Consider the following 12,566-nt stretch of genomic DNA (forward strand, 5'->3'; position numbering starts at 1 on the left):
ACATTTTGTCCCAACATTTTCATGTTGTTCAAAAGTGGTGACTCAACCATAACACTGTCCAGAGAATTCAGGCTTTTATTGCTCCCTTTCCAGCCTGCACTCAGGTTTGGAACAAAACCTCTTCACCCTCTGGCATTTCAAGACTCTTCCGACTCCTCCATCACCCACACTGACATTTTGAGCTGCTCAGTGATGGAGGCTGGTGCTACAGACAAGCATCCATCGCCTTTTAGCTACAAAGACTACAAAACCTCAAGCATTCCTGATGGGTCAACTTTATGAGCAAGCTTTTTTTGTGTGAGAAGTCTTTGTAAACTTGAATAGATTGGATGGCGAGGGCGTACTGCATCAGTCCTGTAGAACAAAAAGGTTGTGCATTTTTTTATTATCTACTGAATAGTTAATTCACTTCCTGTCACTTGCCTTCTGATTGTCAATTTTCAACATGTTCTCACTCCCATCTTGTCAAATATGGCAGCATGGTCAGTGTCCCTATGCCTCAAACTTAGCATTAGTTTTGGGTGTGTCAGTTCTGCTTGTTACATGCTTCAGTGAGTCAAATAGTGAGTTAAATAAACTTCTGTTTATGTTTAGGCAACAATACTACTTGGTAAGGATTAGAAAAAATATTGTGGTTTAGGTTAAGATAAATATGTTTGTTAGGCATAACTTCACTTACATAAGTAAGTTACAAGTATGTCACATGAGGTAGGTGATGTTGTCCAAAAAACTCAACAACCAGTACGTTTTCATGCAGCTTGAGAAAATCAAATTATTGGCTTAGTTACACTGAAACTGTACTTTTAAAGGCATGTAAACAACTTAGTCCGACTGAAATTGGATTATCTGTAGCTCGACTAACACACCTAGATAATTCGATTGAAAATCAAACCATTGCTGCATGTATCTGCATTTAGTCCGACTGGAGTCGGACTAGGCGTTTGGCGCATGCACCACTTTTTCTTTTGCGGGCATTCACCCCGGAAGAAGACAGAGATGACATAGCAGCAGTGCAGTAACTCCCGGAAATACAAACAAACAAACACCATGGCGACCATGTCTCTCTTAAGTTCAGGAAGTCTCATAAGTCAACCAAACTGATGAAGGTGCCTCTAGGCGATACGATGGTGACATGTCAGATGTTCACATTAGAGTTGGGTGATCGTTCATCACTGATGGCCGTCAGGTATCAACCATTGAGCCAGACATCTTGATTTATAAGCTCCATCCACACCAAGAAGGGGGCACAGGTTTGTGGTGGGACTGATGGCATTCATTGCGTGCTTTAATAGTCACAATTCTGATTTATTTACCAAGTTGTACCTTTTGATGTCTGCTCATCAGCTGGGTTGACAGCATTTTTTTTTTTTTTTTTTTTTTTTTTTTTTTTAATTCACTGGTATAAAAATATCACAGGTTTCAGCGGCCGGGTCAAAATGTGACAGAGCAGGGAGCCAGTTATCAATAATTTAACAAACACTGTGTGCAGTATTTTTTTTATTCCCTTCCTTCCCTTTCCTTTTCTGCCTCTTTCTCAAACACACAGTTCACCTGCAGTGCTCTGTCCTCATCTCAGTCGGGGTAATTGTGCAATGCATAAAGTTGGCCGTGTGCAAGCCCTGTCGGGTTCAGGTGGTTGATTAACGCACATTTTTATGTTGTCCTTCTAAAAACAACATCATCACGTATCACAGTGTTTCACTGTGGACATCGTCATGTGTCAATTAAGCAGACATTTCCCAACTTTAGTTAAAAAAAAAAAAAAAAAAAAAAAAAAACTGTCCCAAAATTGAGCCAAACTTATGCATCCTATTCATTTTAGTTTACAACCATCAGTACTACTCCTTAAATTTGAACAACATGCCCAAAAAAAAGAACCCAACAGGTTCAGGTGCTGGCTCATGTGTGACAGCACCTGCTCTCTGCAGAGTGGGTTCTCCTGACAGTTTCACACTGTTAAAGAGTGACAGAATTAGTACAGGAATCGGGGCCAGTGTGTGTATGCGTGCATGTCAGGATTTCGTCTGTCCTTGTGAAAACTAGTTTGAGTTTTAGGCAGAAAAAGTGAAGATATTTTAGCTGCAGAATGTTGTAGACATCACCCAACCCTAGTTAGAAGTGAAAAAGTTTTCTTCATGAATTTAAGGCAACACACAGTAGGGATAGACCGATACGGATTTTTTAGGGCCGATGCCGATACCGATTTTTTTCCATCACCCTTAGCCGATGACTGATTATGGACTGCTGATTTTCTTGAGCCGATATTTGGGGCCGATACTGCTTTTGCTCCCTCAGTTTACATCAAAAAAATGACACAATGATAACAAATATTACAGGTCTCAAGTTTAAAATAAGAAACATTTATTGAACAGTAAAAAATACTAAAACAAGATGGAAAGTTGAGGTAGAACAGGTAGAATATTATTATTATTATTATTATTATACATTCAAATAAAAAAGAGTTCAGTGCTCTTAAATCTTCCAGTAATGTCTTTATAAAATAAACAAATATTGAAGCTGAAGCATAAATAAAACAACAACTACTGTACACAGTAGGATTCGCTGCATGTGCGCTGCAGGGTCTTCCGGCAACACAGAGCTGCCCGTGGATGCCTGTCTGTAAATCATGCCAGGGAAAAATAAATCTGCGAACCCACGCGTGTATCGGCCGATGCCGATACAAGTAAAAAACTCAAATATTGGCCCGATATATTGGCCGGCCGATGTATCGGTCTCTCCTTAACACACAGTCAGTAGCTGATATGCAAATGGTCATTTTGTGGGTGAAGTATTCCTTTAATGTAGTAGTTTAGTTCTCAGATCAGGTCCTTTGCTAATCCACTGGTTTGGTTATTATTCATTGCACTGGCAGGACATACATGACTGATTTTCTGTAATCTCACTGTTCCTTTCATTGGCTCACCAGTGCATTCTCTACTCCTCCCTCTACTTCTCCTGTTTTCCTCTCCATCAGATACATGGGTTACTTTTCCATTACTCTCATTGCCCCTTTCTCCTTCAGTCCAAACCTCCCTCTCTGTTTCCCCTCAGCCAGTAACAGGGAGGGGGCCCAATGCTGCTTAGCAACAGCCAACCCATCTTCTGGACCGGTCAGTACTGGCCCCTCCTACAGTTTTCAGTGGTGGAGGGTGGACCCTGACCAGGGTTAGGTTACCTGGCACACACACGCACACACACCAGCTCTCTGTAAACATAGACATGGGACTGACTATCCCCTCCCACACTAGACCTTGAGGAAAGTGTGTGTGTGTGTGTTTCTTGTTACTGCAGCACTGAGCAGCTTGCTCGTGTTTCAGAACCAAAAAGGGAGGTGTATCCCTCTCTCACTCTCCTTCTCTGTCCCCTCCCTCCCTCACTCAACCACCGTCAGAGCCTGCGTAGTCTCTTACCTCGTCTGTGCTCACACACGCTTAACACACACAGCAGTGATGGGATAAGATACGACGCAGGAACGTGCAGTCCAGCGCAGTGAGGGGTGTTTGTGGAGGTGGACAGCCAGCCAAGTGCGTGTCAGACTGAAGAGAGGAGTGTGAGCGAGCTTCCATGAATTCTTGCTGGATGTGTTTTTTTGCTGCAGTGTAGCCTGAGGAGAAGAAGACAGAAGAGTAAGTTATGTCTGTGGCAACAGTTATGCATGGGACCAGCACGTGTGTTATGTGTGTTTTCCACTTTGTTATTGCCTGCGTGTGTTCTGGAGCATAGGTCTTTGGAAAAGCAAATGTTCTGTGCACTCTGAGATGTTGACTGCTGCAAAACAAGTCAGTCATTAAACATTAACTTGGGTCAAACTCATTTAATTTATTTTGAATAGTATTAATATTCGTATAATGTTTGAGATGCTTATTTGTTTTTATAAATGTGACTAAATTTTGTCTTATTGATTTTTCAAGTTTTCCCTGTAGCATAGACTCACCATGACTCAGTATGTGCTGAGAAATGCTGCCAGTTTATGTGAAGTCCAGGACAAATTCCTGTACATTTTATCATAATAAGAAAACAGTAATTGCCAAAGAGATCTTGATGTGGCCAAACTGAAGATACAAAGCAGTCCTGTGGTCTTTCCTCTCTGTGGTCTTTGAAGATGAGGGGCTTGATGGTATCCAGATGCTTTGTTGAGATGATTGCACATGTAACTAAATAGCTTCACAATGTACGGTACGTACAGTGGAAGCATTGTTTCACTCAACTGCATGTGGCGGCTTTACAGTTGTCTTTAGTCCAAATGTGATTTAACATAGAGGCCCATGCAGACTTGCATCAAATGCTTCCAGTATGTGTTTGTCAGATCCATAGAACTGATGGAGAGCTGGTCAAGAGAAAAAATGACTTTGTTTAGAGCAGCTAATAGGCATGTATTTAGATCAAAATGTGTTTAAGTTTCATCAAGTTTGAAACATATGAAACCCTTATGGATAGCAGTCATGCAACCCAGTCACCAGAGAAAAAATATTGTCATTGTACTTCTCTGCAAACCATGCACACGTTAATTTGTTTGTTATCATGTAGCATTTATGTTAATACTTAAACAACACTGTGGATTATGTGTGGTTATGTTTACGGGCAAAAACCACTTGGTTATGGTTAGGAAAAGATGTTTTTTGTGGCACAATCCCAGCTGGAAACACAGCGATGGGTCGCTAAAAATGCTGCTGGAAACACAGTGATGAGTCGCTAAAAATGCTGCTGGAAACACAGTGATGTCTCGGTAAAAAAGCTGCTGGAAACACAGTGATGTCTCGGTAAAAAATCTGCTGGAAACACATTGATGGGTTGGTAAAAAATCTGCTGGAAACAGTGATGGGTCGCTAAAAAGCTGCTGGAAAAAAAGTGATGGGTAGCTAAAGGCTGCTGGAAACACAGTGATGGGTCACTAAAAAGCTGATGGAAACACAACAATGGTTAGCTAAACGCTGCTGAAAACGCAGCAGTGGGTCGCTAAAAATGCTGCTGGAAACACCACAATGGGTCGCCAAAAAAAGCTGCTGGAAACACAGTGATGGGTCTCTAAAAAACACCCACATTTGGTGCCTTAAGAGCCATTCGAAAAACAGTGACTCTCTAACTCACAACTGGTTGTTGTTGTTGTTTGTTGTTCTTTTGCCATGGTGCTACACAATTCCCCTCCACCCCAGATGGCAAAGTCAGCTCGTATTTATGTTACTTTAGAGACGATTATATGATGGGTATGAAATGTGCAAATGTAATGTATTCATAGTTTGCAGAAATGTACAAAGCCAACATTTTCCTAGGGCAACTTGGCTGATTCTTGATAAGCTTTAGTAATGTTATAAGACTGTAACATTAACCTACTGAATGCTCTGCTCACTCTGTTAGTTGCTTCAGGTCCCACAGTGAAGCTAACTGTAACCACTTGCTACTATCAAGTGATGATTACTACCTGACATAATCTGCTAATGACGTAGTGCAGCAGCCGGAGCCGAGGCATCAATGTTGCCAGAGCAGGCTCAGTCAGTATAAACAGGGACACACAGCAGAGAGGCCTCGTAGCAGCAGTGTAGACACTTCAAAATGTTCATGATTATTTAAAAAGGTCCAATTTGAAGTTTATATTTCATACAGTGCAGAAACTGTCTTCAGACCAAAATATTTTTGAAAAAATGCCCTCTGGGTTTGAGCACAGGGGGTTTAGTGAGTTCTGCAGTGCATTATCACTTGTATCAGGAATTTCAATTCACATAGTGAAACCACTGTACAGATCAGACTGTGTGGACATTTCTGACCATGTATGGACAGATCACGTGTTCTGGTGCTGCATTTCAATGATGGGAAACACTTCATATTCCCCTTGCAAGCACTACTGCAGTGGAGCAGCACCATTAGCAGACCAGTTTAAACTCTGTTTAGCCTCTGTATTAAAGCAAAAATGTGTAATATAATGAACTCCATATTTATTTTTGTTTTAATGTCATGCCTTTTTAGAGTCATCCCACATGGGAATACAAGACGCAGTTATTTCACAACCATCCTGCAGTCTTGCGTGTACAAAACAAAACAGAACATGTGGAAAAGGAAAGCAAACACAAAGGAAACAATCAAATTAAAGACAAAACAAACAACATACCAAATTAACTGCTCACATGAGAAAATGCCAAACATTTACAGATTTTCTGGATGCAGAGCCCTCTTTCTTTTCTCTACATAACTGGCTAATGTCTATGTTTTAAAAGTTAACAGATGTCTTCTCAGTCCTTTTGAATCTTCTATATTTCCAAAGTCAATATCTATTTTTAACCTCCTAAATAAAGCATGTCACTGTTAACGAAAAACAAAATGATGGGAGAAAATTTCTATATATTTCTATATCATTTTCTATATTGTTTAGACAGCACATTGGACAGATCCGCTTTTCTTCTTCTAGATTAACTTACTGTCCAGTCAAAGGTAAAATACCAGATTTCAGCTGAGCACATAGAGATGAGAGTCAGCACCTCTAAGTCTGAGGCCACGGTTCTCTGCTCTAAAACAGTGGATTGTCCCCTCCAGATTGGGAGTGACTTACTGCCCCAAGCGAGGGAGTTAAAGCATCTCGGGGTCTTGTTCATGAGTGAGGGTAGAATGGAGCGTGACATGGATCAGCGGTTTGGCACAGCATCTGCAGTGACGTGGGCGCTATGCTAGACTGTCGTGGTGAAGAGGGAGCTGAGCCAGAAGGTGAAGCTTTTCGATTTACTAGTCCATCTACGTCCCAGCCCTCACCTATGGTCATGAGCTCTGGGTAGTGACCGAAAAAATGAGTTCACGGATAGAAGCCACCAAAATGAGTTTCCTCCGCAGGGTGGCTGGGCTCAGCCTTAGAGATAGGGTGAGGAGCTCTAGCATCAAGAGGGAGCTCGGAGTTGAGCCACTGCTCCTTCACGTTGAAAGGGGTCAGTTGAGGTGGTTTGGGCATCTGATCTGGATGCCTCCTGGGCACCTCCCATTTGAGGCATTTCAGGCATGTCCCACTGGTAGGAGGCCGCGGTATAGACCCAGAACACACTGGAGGGATTACATATCTCATCTGGCCTGGGAACACCTTGGGGTCCCCCAGGAGGAGCTGGAAAGTGTTGCTGGGGAGAGGGACATCTGGAGTGCTTTGCTGGGCCTGCTGCCCCTGCGACCCAGCCCCACATGAGTGGATGAAAATGAAGTGATGGATGGATGGTAATTTTGGTATTAAATTTTCACTGAGAAAAATATAAAAATCAGGATAAAGTAATTTTTCTGGGGCCTCTACCAAACAGTCCTGTTCCCTTACGTCTGGAATATGATTCGTAGGGTGGGGCATCTATGTAGCATCCCAGTGCTTTTGTTCTCGGCAAACACAGATTGTCTAAACAAAACAATATTGAGCTTTTCATTATTTAGAAAAAGTCATTAGTGATGTAACCTATTAATAAGACGTGGGGTGAATGACAAAATGATCTTGTGTTTGTTATACTTTATTGCAAATGGGCCATTTTTTTCTTTTTTTTGATTGGCATCATTTATATTCTGGGTTAAAGTAACTGGTGTCCTAGTTTATCCAGTTGTTTGTTCACTACTACAGTACATCACTGTTAATGAGGCTGCAGTCCAAATGAGTCCTCATCCACTGCCCTGTATCCAGGTATTGATCTGTTAAGATAGTGGTGGTGTCAGAGCTAGCTGCTTATATAACATCTTGATCCACGCTGTGCTGTGTAACCTCAGGACCATTTCTGATTGGACTGGCAACCAGCCAACCAGCTCTGTTTCACCACATAGTACCTTGTTACTTTCCACGCAGCTCTCCCCTCCGTCAGCATCACTCTCATTACTCTAATGCTGCCTCGTTCTCTTTCAGTAGTGACTCACCGTATTTTATAGTTTCTCTTGATGCTTATTGCATTTTCAGCTGCTTTATAGACGTGTGGGTGTGTCATATAATCTCATTATAGTCAGTAGAGAATACTATATTAATATGACTGTCTTTCACCAGCTCAGCTCTTTTCACATGCTCACTGTGGAATCAAAGGGAGAATCAGTGTGTACATGTATTCTTTATGTCATCTGAACACACACACACCCTGTCAGCAGTGTCACGTTTCCTGACACGACCTCACATGCAGCGTCTGTTACATCAGAATAGAGTTAAATGCATACACACGCACGTTAATGTACACATGCACACCTGAACATGCACCGACACCTCTGCAGTAACTGTAGGTGGGTGTATCTTCATAGCAAAATGACATCAGCTGGTTATAAAGTCACTCACACACAGTCGCATTCATCTTTTCTCAGAGTGACTAAGCAGTCTGTTGATTTCTATGGCAACCACTTTCTCTGTATTGGGGGTGTTTGTGTGTGATGCGGTGATAGGCTGAGTGCACCGAGTCGACTGCTGTCTTTCATACATTGTTTTTTAGCAACCCTGTCTGTGTGTATGTGTGTGAGCGAGTACTGTTTACGTGTCATGCATGTTGTTGGGCTGTGGACATGTGTGTGCAGTGATAGCAGCTCTGTGTCGGTGTGTGTGTCGCTGTAATGTGATGCAGTGGTGACGCTGGCCAAGTATTTCTATGAAGGTAAGGTGAGCCCGCTGCCTCCTGCCTGTTAACGAGCTCCCAGGTTGGCTGTGTGCCCGACTGGAACAAAACACCATCAGCACAGAGCCTGCAGGCTTTTACATCACAAGTTAATGAAGTGGGTTCAGTTTGAGATCAATTCAGGACATTAGCTCGAGTGGAATCTGAAATAACAGGCAGGTTGTTGTGTTGAGAATCATTGGACCAGTTAATTTCCACACTGTTTGCATTTTAAATTGCCTGAATACAGTATAACTGAGCTTGTGTGTGTAATGTAAAACCACTGGTGTTGTGTCTGAGATGTGCTGCTATGGTCCGTCAGGTCGACAGTTTGGAAGCCTGATTGGGTATCACTGCCTCTATCAGCTTACCTGAGTCCCAGGACCTGTCCTTCCTGAAACTGTGTGCATAGAGAGGATGCTGTATGCTTGGGGTATTTCAGATTCAGCTATTCATGTAAACTCATTCTCCTGTCCTCTTCAGTTGATGGTGGCAGTAAGAACAGAGCATCTAAGATAATGCTACTTGAAGTGTAACATCTGTTTTTTCAATGTGGACCCCATTATTCCATGATTTTGTGTCTAAGTGACTAAATGGAATAACAATTTTTGACTTTTGGTCCAGTGTTGAGCAAGAGCACTGCAGCTGGCAGCCACAAAACGAGCTGCAATGTAACCACTCAGGACATGTTTGCACTGTCAGTTTCTGTCCACTAAAAGTGCTCGTTTTTGCCATCAATATGCTGAGATTGTTATTCTAAGGGTCTTAAAATATAATGGATTGGATTCCCACAGACATAGACATTTTGTTGAGGAGTAAGATACCTTTTCTTTGACCAGAAACAGCCTCAAAATCATGATCACTAAACTCATAAGACTTCATTTAAATAAACAGTAATTTTAGGGTGTGTACAGTCAGCATGCTTTCAACATCAAACTAAGTGATTAAGGGTTTATTTAAACCAAAACAGAGTTGATGATTGTTGGAACAGATTCTCTCTTGCCTTTTCTCGGATTCTTACTGCAGCCTCCCCTTTCATCCTGTCATCATAGTGTTTGTATGCATGCACATGTATATGTGATGACCAACAGTCAACTTTATTGTTTTCAGATGATCAATATAGGATTTAGAACCTGGCTCAAGGTTCAGTTAAACACCTAAACTAGTGTCATGCAGCATGGTGTATTGACATACTGTGGGGACTAAATGAAAATACCATCAAGATCATTTTGAGTTTTTGTAATTCAGTCAGGACCACTTTAATCTAAGAAAACTTAATTTCCATTTGCAGTATTATATTTGCCTCTTCCACGCACTTATGTGGAAAGCCTAAGGTGGAGAGAGCAAACCTCCCTGCCCTTCCATGTGCAAACGAGGAAAGCCTGAGGCTGAGCGAGCAAACCTCCCTGCCCTTCCATGCGCCTACATGGAAAACCTAAGGCAGGGAAAGCAGCAGCAAAGACCCCCCCGGGAACAGAACAGAGCAGCATCAATGACAAACAGAAATGACATTGATAGGTCAGACACAGCATGAAAAGGAGGAGCTGGGCTGAAGGCAGGTTGCAAAGCGGCTTGCAGAGGAAGCAGCAACAGTAGGCAGGTCAGAGCAGTTTAAATAGGGCGTCATGAATGAGACTTACCAATTGGTTGCACAGAAATGAATCGTGATCTATCCACTGACTCTCCTCTGTCAATCAGCTGCTCCATTAGTTCACTGGGCTGCTTGAGATCAGCTGATGTAGCTGGGATGTGAGCTGATCCGGACATTGTGTCCTGCCTGAACGAATGCTATGCTCAATGTGTTGCGTTTATTCACAAACAAGAAACGAGCAACACATCATTTTCATTCTTACATTTTTTTTCAGGATACCAGACATAGCAGACAGTGAATGTTGTAAAAGCAAAGTTTAACATGTAGAATGCTGCAGAGCTCAGTGCAGCAGTGCAGAGACATAGCAGCTCCAGTCTGTTAATATTTGAATCTGGTTCAGCACAGCACTTCCTAAAAGAAATTCTAGTCGTGCACCATGAACAACATGAAGGTAGTTCAGTGTAGCATTTTACACATCAATGTACAGTTGTATTAAACTCACTATCATGACATAACTGCAAGTCACTCTCAAAATGAAGTCAATAACTGCTGCTTCTGTCACAAATAGGATGTTGCATCTTTAGTTTTCTTTGACATCACCAAGGACAATGGCTGTTGATAGTCAACAAGACATTTTTCTTCCTACATCACAAACACTGTCAAGACATGAGTCCTGCTTTACTACTGTACTGTATAGGGAGAAAAACACAACTTTTATTTTGACTTAAACACACTGACAGCCCTGACATCTGCAGTCATCAGAACAGTAATTGCTGAAGTGTGAATATTCACTGGGCCATGCAAAGGTCAACACACACACACCTACACATACACACGTTCAGCAGTGGGGAGGCAGTGAATGTACAGATACAGTGGAGGTTAATATTTACCAACAAGAAAGTTTTTAAGTCGGACTTCAGCCCAAGTTTTCAGCCAACGTGTGTTTGTAGATCTTATCCACATTCTTATCAGTATAATCAGTTACAGTGTTTCCTTACTGCTATATACATTTACGTTTTACTACCCAAAGAGACACCAGTGAATGTACATATTTCACAATGTTCAGTCTATAGTCACTGATCATGGACGATGAAGCCAAAACAGTCAAATGAACAGAAGAGAAATGGCAACATGCCTGCAGTATATGAAATAATATAAATTTAAAAACCTGCTTAGTCTGAAATTTGAGAGGAAATGGATATAAAAGAACACGAGGGAGGATGGTATAGAGATGTCAGTGCTGTTTTCAAAATGTCCCCATGAGGACTTCCACAAGCACATTAATCCAGAGTCCTGGTTCCTCCCTTATTGCTCTGGATGTGAAGTAACGACGTGACAGTAGGATTTAATAGTGTCCGAGCACACTGTGATCCCAGTTGTTCTTTCAGCCGTATCAAGTGAACATTTGAAGAGATACAGCTTCAATAAATACTTTAGAGCAAGCCAACATTCCCATCTGTGCCACTGCTTTCACATGTACATTTGGTTCAGTGGAACATACTGAACTTTAACTTCTCTATTGTTAGAACTGGAGGGCAGTGATACCTCTGGTTAACAGCTCAGTTTTTCACCGAGATCCGGTAAAATGAAAGCAGAAACACAACGCTGAACCTTCACAAACTAATGTCACGTAATATCTAGGTTTGAATTAAATATGTTTTAATACACTTTAATAAATACACAATATTCTGTGCTCAGGAACTATTACTTTTGTTTGCAAAGATGTGGCCAAATAAAACAAATCTTTTAAATTTGGTCTTGTTTGTTTTTGAAGCGCTCTATAAATAGAGTTGACCTTGACTTTTGCGTAGGAGCTATTTTGGTGAGAACATTAGAGGGTGACCTTGGTTTTTTCACCCTGGACCCTATTTTCCCATATTTATGTGTGTCTAAATTTCTCGTTGGATTTTTGAAATTAGTCCAGTATTGAGCAAGAGGGCTGGAGCTTCGAAACGGGCTACGATGTAACTGTCAATTGTTTATTCATTTAAGAGGGGATAGTTTACATTAATCTACATCTAAACAAATGTAAATGCACCTAAATTAGCTGGAGAGCTAGTTTTCATCAGTAGTTCCTTTGCCTGATGTTAATAGGTGTCCTAGGATAATAAAAAGAATACAACATGAAGAATACAACATGTACAGTGGTTAAAGATACACAACTTTCAGGTTAAAGGTAGAGGTGGGTGATACAGCCCTAAAATGATTGAAAGATGAAAATCTCTCGTTTCTCAAGTTTGTGAACAACAACAGTAACTCAGAGTGAGATTCAGATTCTGTATGCAATATAAATAGTTCAACAAAATAAAGTCTACCACAAATTGTTTTTTGTCAAGCTGCAAGTAGTCTCGCTCACCAGACCTTTCTCAAGAAAAGAAAGGTCTGGCTGGACCGACTCTCACTTT

General features: G+C 41.5%; 1 protein-coding gene across 4 annotated transcripts in view; it reads left to right on the top strand.

Annotated features, from left to right (window-relative positions):
• Positions 1–12,566, top strand: part of LOC117255175 (uncharacterized) — a 98,561-nt gene that overhangs the window by 10,866 nt on the left and 75,129 nt on the right. For 2 of the 4 annotated variants that reach the window (XM_033623817.2, XM_033623818.2), the window contains exon 1: positions 3,298–3,626. The exons of the other annotated variants lie outside the window; for them this stretch is intronic. The gene's annotated coding sequence lies outside the window, so the exon portion shown is untranslated. Of the gene's footprint in view, positions 1–3,297; positions 3,627–12,566 lie in introns of those variants that run through there. 4 annotated transcript variants of the gene reach the window in all.

Source organism: Epinephelus lanceolatus, chromosome 3 (assembly GCF_041903045.1).
Source record: "Epinephelus lanceolatus isolate andai-2023 chromosome 3, ASM4190304v1, whole genome shotgun sequence".
In the NCBI taxonomy this organism is placed as follows: Eukaryota; Metazoa; Chordata; class Actinopteri; order Perciformes; family Serranidae; genus Epinephelus; species Epinephelus lanceolatus.